Below are 8702 nucleotides of genomic sequence, written 5' to 3'. Positions count from 1 at the left end.
ATTCTCTTTAATGTTTCTCTTGATTGTTAGTTTATGTTGCTTTTTATGTGTATGCTTTATAAAATGTAATAAAATTATTTGACAGAAAGAAGGTTCATAACTGAAAGCTGAGTTTGATAGAACTCATGCTCAATTTAATTTAAATCAACTTAATTATTGTTATAATTATCATTATAAATTAATTATAATTAATTTAATTAACCAATTTAATTAAAGTTAAATCAGTGTAAATCAAATGCTTTTTAACTTGCCAGCTAAATGAATTAGAGCATTGAAGGGACTTGCTGGTTACACTTTATTTATGTCAAATTCTGGAGATCTGAGGAAGTACCAGACAGGAGCAAGCCTCAAGCCAAGCTTCAAAAGAATCCAGTTATTTATTAGGAGCTACATGTCGGCATGGACCATGTGAAGCCAACTTAATTCATGCTCTGGCTCTGACCCCGTTTCCCCCTCCCCCCAAGGTGTGTCATCAGTCACATTCTCCAACATTCTCCAACAAAGCAATTATGTAGGTTGTAGAGATCCCTCCCTCTGACCACTGTGGTTCTGCGTAAATATGACCTTGACGTGGCCAGACGGAATGTGCTTTGTTTTGACTGAAGTGCAAGTTCCTTAATGCAGCTGCAGTTTGATTCCCCCTCCGCCTGCCTATGGCAACTCGAGAGCAGTTCAGGAATGTGTTAGTCTACTACTTGAGTTAGTCTACTTCATCAGATCTCCAGTGTTTGTCAAAGGGACAAAGGACGATCCAAGGAAGTACAAACCAGTCTGTTAACATTAATGTCTGAGGGGGTTCTTGAACAGATCACAAAGAGACTGAGCCATAAGCATCATGGACAACAAAGCAACTTTGCCCTATTTTTTTTGGGGGGGGGGGGAATCAGTTGAATTGTGGGAATGCTATAGATATAAAACGTCTGGATTTTGTCAAAATAAAAAGTATCCCATAATATTCTGATTGGCAAGCTAGTTAGTTAAGTGTATGTACACTAAGTGTATACTGTACATAGATTTCAGTGACAATTATGGTGAGGGATGAGAGGAGAAAATCCTTTTCTTTTCAAGAGGAAACCTTGTATTGATCTGGAGACCCCCTCCCTCCTCCGGGAGGATTGTTCCTCTCCTCTTTTTTTGAAAGAGCTCATTTTGGTTTGTAGCCATGATAATGAAGTGTTTGAATAAACAGACTGAATCTATTGAATTAAGAACTAAGCAGACTTCATTTGTTCAGAAGTAAAACAGGCTCAATAGATTCAGGAGCGATAAAACAGCGAATGTTCAGGACTGATCAAATACAGATTTGAGAGCAACACAAAACACACATACAGTATTAAAAAAAACACTCACCTGATTCTGTCCAGTTGCTCAGCAACATGTAAGCCAAGTTCCAATTAATCTTGCACTTTGGATGACCTCTCCTTTTGTATTTTTAAGTCTGTATTGGCAGGTTCATTCCACAACTCCATCACATCATGGGATTCACGTTCCCCAGGAGACAATTTTGGCCACCATGTATACAACTATCTCTTCCTAAGAAAAAGAACTCTTCTTAGCTGTAGTCTTCAAATCTTTGGTGCGCTCTATGATGCAAAAATTAGCCATTCAGTCTAATTATCCAATTCTATCCGATGCTTCACAAGATTCATCCTGGTGTAAAGTATTATTTATAGCTGCTGAAGATTATGAAGGTTCACACAAGTAGACTGATTGCAACGGACATCTGCTTTTTAGTGCTTCTTGCTGATTTTGGATAACAGAGTTTAGTTGTCTTGGTGCTGATGCATAGTATGAGGCCTGCTGTTATTGACAAGTTCTCAATCTTATTCTTATTTGGGAACTACTTTTGAACTTTTGAACCTGACCAAGAAATACCTGAGACCCTTGACTCTGTTATTTCTCTTATTTTGTACCAAAAAGAAATGGGTGCCATTATCTGGGCACTTGAGCCTTCATAAGTGGTCCTCCTGGATGAATGTCAGGACTTCTTTCTCTTGCAGAAGCATGCCAATAGAGAGGCTGTTACAATACATGCATGTTGGATAACCATTTGTCTGAAATGGTGTAGGTGTGACATGGATGTGGGAACAGAAGGGGAACTCATCAAATTTGCAGATGATACTAAACTGGCAGGAGTAACCAACACCCCAGAAGATAAACTTAGAATCCAAAAAGATCCTGACAAACTTGGGCCCTATCCAATAAAATGAATTTTAATGAGGAGAAAACCAAAGCTTTATATTTATGCAGGAAAAACAAAAGATACAAGTACAGATTAGGTAAAATTTGGCTCAACAATAGTAACTGTGAGAGGGACCTTTGAGTCCTAGTGGATGATCATTTGAATATGAGCCAGCAATGTTCAGCAGCAGCCAAAAAAGCTAATACAATCCTGGATTGTATAAACAGAGGCATAGAATCAAGATCACATGATGTATTAGTGCTGCTTTACAAAACCCTGGTAAGACCACACTTGGAATATTGCAAGCAATATCGGTCACCATACTACAAAAAAGGTGTTGAGATTTTGGCAAAAGTTCAGAGAAGAGCAACTAAGATGATCAAAGGCCTAGATACTAAATCATATGAAGAAAGGGTGCAGGTTTTGGGTCTGGCTAGTCTAAAGAAAAGAAGAATTAGGGGGTGACATGATAGCAGTATTCCAGTACTTGAGAGGCTGCCACAAAGAAGAGGGGGTCAAATTATTCTCCAAAGCACCAGGGGGCAGGATAAGAAATAATGGTTGGAAACAAATCAAAGAGAGAAGCAACCTGGAATTAAGGAGAAACCTCCTAACAGTGAGGACAATTAACCAGTTGAACAGTTTACCTTCAAAAATCGTGGGTGCTCCATCACTTTTAAAGAAGAGACGAGACAGTCACTTGTCTGAGATGGTATAGGTACTCCTACTTGAGCAGTGGGCTGGACTAGAAGGTCTCCAGGGTTCCTTCCAGCTCTATTCTATTCTAAACTTCATGCCAGAGGAAAGACCAACTGCAAAAAATGTTGGAAGCTGCTTTGTAACAACAAAGCGTAAGGTCGGCACTGGTTGCCATTTTATGGAGACTCAGCCTTTCTCCCAGAGAGATGTATTCAAGATCTATCTTTCAAGGATCTGGGTCTGAAAATTCTCCAGCTGACTGTCCAGGCTCCTATCATAGTAGCATCCTGATAACCAACAAGGAAGGCATTGTCTTGGGCATCAGTTTCTGCCAATCACGCACTGCTGCTGGCTTTCTGGAACTCAGAAGAGTGGGCCCATTATTGGTGCTTTCTCTTGCGCTTCTTTTCTGGAGACCTTCTGTGGCTATGTTGTCTGCCTTCTATTTCTCAGCTTTTCAGGCTGTGTGATCTTTCTTTGGAGGTCTGCCACTAATAAGAATTTTTTTTAAGTGAGAGTCTCAGGACCACCCTAATTGTAGTTGCTCAGCTCTCTGCAAAATCAAACCCACCACATTTTCCTTTCTGGCCTTTTGTTCTATAGAAGAACCATTGCACCCCAAATGTCTTTCTGAAGATCCAGAATTCAGTTATTTAGCACAGCCCAAGAGAAGAATTGAGGCTGGCAATATTGGACTGGCATGGAAGGAGGTTGAGGCATTTTCTGATTCAGGTGAAGGGATACCATTTGTGTTTGATGAGGCAAAACAGATCAAAATTGCCTATCCTGTTAGAACGTTTCCCCACCCAAAAAAGAGTGCAGCTGCAGACTTAAAGGCCCCCTGTCCAGTCCCCAGAATCCTAGACCTTGGTGGCATCCCCAATCAACTGGCACTGGCTCTGCCCACAGCCAGGAATGGCCGCAAGTCTCCAGCTCTGGTATTGGAAGGAGCTGTGCAGGAGACCAAGGAGGGAGCAGGACTTTTCTTTCTATTGCCAGCTGCTACTGAATCAGAATAATTTGATGCGTGTGTGAGGGTCAGAATTGATGGGAGCTGATATAAATTCATAGCATCAAATGGCATGAAAATGTTGTCAATTACTGTAAAGCAAAAAAAAATCTGGGATTGAATTTTCCATAACATGTTTAATACAGTCTTCCTACAGATGCTCAGATAGAAGTCTCCAAAATGTCAGAGAGCCAGAATCGATTTTGGATGCACCATATCCGTTGAAAGGGGAACATTTTCTTTAAACTGCTTATTAATCTAACCTTGCCTTCTGCATTTTTCCACGTGAATCTTTCCCTTCAGTCTTTACAAATCAGGGAAGTGTCACCCCTTGATTTACTGACAAAGCCGATGAGTGACATAATTTAGCTCGCATGAGATCAGTTCATCAAACTGAGGAGCGCTTTACTGGCCATAAAATCTCTGGCATTAAATACAATTGCACCTGCTTAAAATGCAAAGGGGGTAACCTACATTTTGAAAATGTGGTAAAGGAGAACAAGAAACGATGCCAAGATGAAAATTTATGAGGCACAAAGAGCCTGCATATGAATTTAGCAATTGCAGAGTGGGGTGGTGGAGCTGGCATGGAAAGTCATCTCCCGCTCTCCAATTTCCAGAGAGAACCTCTGTGGAGAGAAGCTTCTTCTTCCTGGGAATTATCAAGCGGGGGGGTGGGGGGGGAGTGGTGGCATCGGGGTGGCTGCTGTACCTGGCCACGGCAGTGTAGGCTCTTCAAAAGCCCAGGGCTCCTTGCACAGCTGCCTTGTTACCTGGAAGTGGGGAGAAGAAAACCTCCCTCCCAGGCAAGGGGCAAGAAGGAGAGAACAGAGAAAAGATCTCCACCAACTTGTCCCCAACTGTGAGGAGACTTCTTCCCTGAAATCTTACCACAATTCTGGAGGCAGCTGGCAGCTCCTGTAAGATTCCATTCAGAGAGGTGCACAGATGTGTTCTTTGTCTCTACCAAGTCAGAATTTCCTAAATCCCTCATGGAATCCTTTCCATTTATGGTTCTCTCTTTGTAACACAGAAAGGAGGGGCGGGGCAGGAGTGTGTGTAGGTATGAATTCCCACCTTTCTCAGCCTCCTATTCTACATTTGTAGAATATTATTATGTTTCCTTTAAAGATAAGGACTGAGGAGCAGGGGAGGGTCTGTGATTTGATCATGTTTGCAAAGCATCCTGCAATTTGTATTTCTGAAATTGCAGGCAGGTGTTTCTATAAGAAGGTGTAGCATAAATATGCCACAATAAAAACTTTACAGGGAGACCCTGAGCCTTCATCCGACCCTTGTCCTCCGCCACTTTCAGAACTGAGATGTGGCAGTGATAGAAAGCATTTTGCATGTATCCAGTTTCCTTTCCAAATACACGTTTGAAGAAAAATGCATGCTTTTATCTGGTTTCGAAGTGCACATGGTTTTGTCTGTCTGGTTAGCAACCATGCTGGGATGTTTTAAAAATAAACAGTATTTGCGGGAGAAATCTCTCAATTTTCACTGGGATCACAATACAGCACGAAGCTATTGTTCTCTCCCCAACCATAATCTTGATTAAAATTGCGCAGATTCTCAGGGTGGCAATTTGCATCGACTGGAGGTGCCAAACTGTTCAGGGGCTTTTCATCAAGACTGTATGGGAAGGAAGGTACTTTTTTTTTTAAAGTTTCGCCTTTTTATTTTAATAATGTGAGTACTGTCTCCCATTTTGAAGGATCTTATTCATTTAATGCATATCTGCCTAAAACCAAATAGACATGAATGCCTTAGGGCACAACTACTCATAAGAAATGAAGTCCTTGTAGGCAAAGCTATCTCTTGGGTAAAAGGGAAAGATAGAAAAGAGAGAGAGAGAGAGAGAAATAAAGAAAGAAAGAAAAGAAATAAGGAAAGAGAAAGAAAGAAAAATAAAGGAAAGAAAGAACATCTTACTTTATCTTCAGTCATATTTCTAAATAATATCCAAGGCTTGCTTAGTTTAGTTCCATTTCCCACCAATTGTGAAAAGTAGCACGTCTTGGAAGAAGGTGAATGAGGAGCTTGGTTCTTGGCCAGGTATTATAATGCCCTTTGAGAAGTTATTGACAGATATTTCTGTGGCACAAAGTGGATCCTGCTTAAATGTCCCTTTCTCACTTCAGCTCGTCTGACTGCTTGGACCAGTCCCTGCAGTTTTCAGTTGTCAAGATGTTTGCCCTTGCTATTTTCTTCTTTCCAGGAGTGGAAGATTGGTTCAAAGTCACCCAAATGGCTTTGTGCCAAAGGCAGGGTGCCTGTTCCATCAGTTTCTAGCCTAGTTCCTTAACTGCTACACCAAACTGGCTTCCTTGGCATTGTGATACCATGCAGAAAAACAACAGCATTACATTTCAGTTTCTTAAGCATGGGCATAAACGGGGGGAAATGTGCATGCCCAAACCAACCAGTGCTTTACAGTAATGCATTATTGCCAATTGCCTTCATTACACATCATCAAGATGGAGAAAAAGAGCAGATGAGAAAATTCATCCAGGAAGCAAGATTCCATTTTAGATGCAGGCGAGAGGGGAGGGCAGCTCCAGCAACCAACTCATCGAAAGGCGGCAGCTGCCACTCCAATTTCTATGATTAAGGCACCAAATTATATATTCCTGCTGTGGAAAATGGGGAGGGTTGATAAGAGAGGAGGGTGGAGTTCATCTCCCTTATCTGTATTTTGCACACATTTCTCTCAGTTCCACCTTTGTCTTCAGTATGAAAGGGTTTTCAAAATCCCTCCCCCACCATTGTTTTCGTTTGTTTTACATGCAGCAGGAGTGACAGGTGGGGGGGGGGTTATGATTGCACCTGTTTCCCCCGATCCAGTTTTTCAGGTTATCAAAACGGACAAAGGTTGAAGGGAGGCAAGAGGGAAGGATGCTTCTGACATATCTGTAGAAGCTTCAGAGAAAGGATTTTGTTGTCTTGGCAAAGACCAATGGCAAACATCAGCGCTAATGATCAGGAAAATAGTGGGGATATTTTTTTAAAAGGTAAGCATGTATTATTATGTAACTCGTCTGCAGAATTAATTCTGCCTGGGAAATTTTTTGATGGAAGAATCTTTAGAGCTACTAGACATATTGCCCAAGACTTTCAAGTTGAAAGATAACTTCTGTAAATTAAAAAATGTTTTCCTCAACTAGCAATTGTTGCTTTGATATCCCATTTTTTCCTCCTGGTAAGTGTTTCTTTTGCCATCTGCAGAGAATAATCTATGATTCTCAAGTACAATGATCAGAAATCAAAGAGCAAACGATGTGCTATCCCTGTGCTACATAGTTGAGCAGATTGGGCTCCGTAAGACAAAAGAGTTGTCAGGATCAAGTCAGTTGGGACCAGACACAGTGGAGGATTGAGCTGCAATATTGTACAAATGAACTGATGAACATTTCCCCATGCAGTGCTAAAAAATAATCAATCCTGTCAAACAGATTATGTGCAAGATGGCTGAATTGCTTGCTGTTTTGCTGCTAAGGAAGTTTGAGGGCTGAAAAAGAGAAAGCCCTGTTCTGTAAGGCTGCCCCATCTCTGCCAGCCCCCTCAAGAAGACTGTGAGTCTAATGGGTCACACTGCCTTCCCAGAAGCCATTTCTTGCTCGGCACTCGCTCCTTCCTTCTCCTGGGATCGTCTGTCCCAGCAACTCTTCACACGCTTGGCAGACTCGGCATGAAATGTCCTGAAGCTGTGAATTAAGCAGTGAGAAGCTGGTGCTGATGCATCTAATGGCACGGAGGACCTGGCACTCTTATCTGAAGACATCAGCGGAGAGTCAGCTTGGCTGGAAAGTTTCAAGCCATTAAACTCAAGGCTTCCTTCCATTATCGGGTTAGCATTGTTGATTAGAAACAGCCTCTTCTTTTCTTCCTGACTAGTGGAGCTCTTTAATGATAGCGCTGCTTTCTCTGCTTCATTTAATCCAGGGGACAGGAACAGAAGAAAAGTAACCCTTGCCTGCCTGCCTGCGTGCTTTTCCAGAAGCCAGAGCTATGGGGTGGATGCCAGGAGGCAGCCAGGGCCTGTGGGAGCCAGAGCTGGGCATTGCGTTTCTCCCGCCATTCTAGGCTACAATGAAGCTCACCCAAAAAGCCCCTTCACCACAGCTCCTTCGAGTTGCTTTCTGCCTTCCAGCCAGGCCTGGAAGTAGCATCCTCTGAAGGGAGTGAATTCCAGAATCTGGAAAGGTGTTTAGCAGCATCGCACCCACCATGGTCTTGAGACCACGCCAGTTTTTGGCTTGGGGCTCCAAAGGAGGGGCTTCATTTGGGAGTGGTTGATAGATTAATATCAAATGCCTCTCACCGACCCCTGCTCATCCTACTCCCTCCCTCCCCATCTTTTAGCTATTGTATTTTGTATTTTTATATTTATATTTATATTTTTGTAGCATTTATTTTTAATATTGTAAACCACCCAGAGTTACCCTGTGATAAGATAGGGAGCCAATAAATTTGATAAATAAATTTGATAAATAAGCCACTTTACAGAGTATGCTTAACTCGTTTAATGAATTACCTACTGACATAGCCTATGCAGTAAATGTGTCACCCCCTTTTTTACAAGGCAGCCCATGTACTAGACAGACAGCTGTGCCCCCAAGGGATGAGCAAAGCCAACAGGGGCATTTCTCCCTCACTGCAGGATCTGCTTTGAATCGCCTCTTGGGGTGACTATTACATGTGCTTGCTGCTTGCCCCAAAGACCCCACGGTCTCAAAGGCAGCTGTTTGAGCCAACGGAGCTCATGCCAAAGTGACCTCAGAGATGTGTCTATGGAGATTCTCAGTCATC

This window comes from Thamnophis sirtalis, unplaced genomic scaffold, assembly GCF_051295495.1.
Source record: "Thamnophis sirtalis isolate CommonGarterSnake01/CBP01778 unplaced genomic scaffold, rThaSir2_p1.2 scaffold_13, whole genome shotgun sequence".
Classification (NCBI taxonomy): Eukaryota; Metazoa; Chordata; class Lepidosauria; order Squamata; family Natricidae; genus Thamnophis; species Thamnophis sirtalis.
This window is presented reverse-complemented; position numbering follows the sequence as displayed.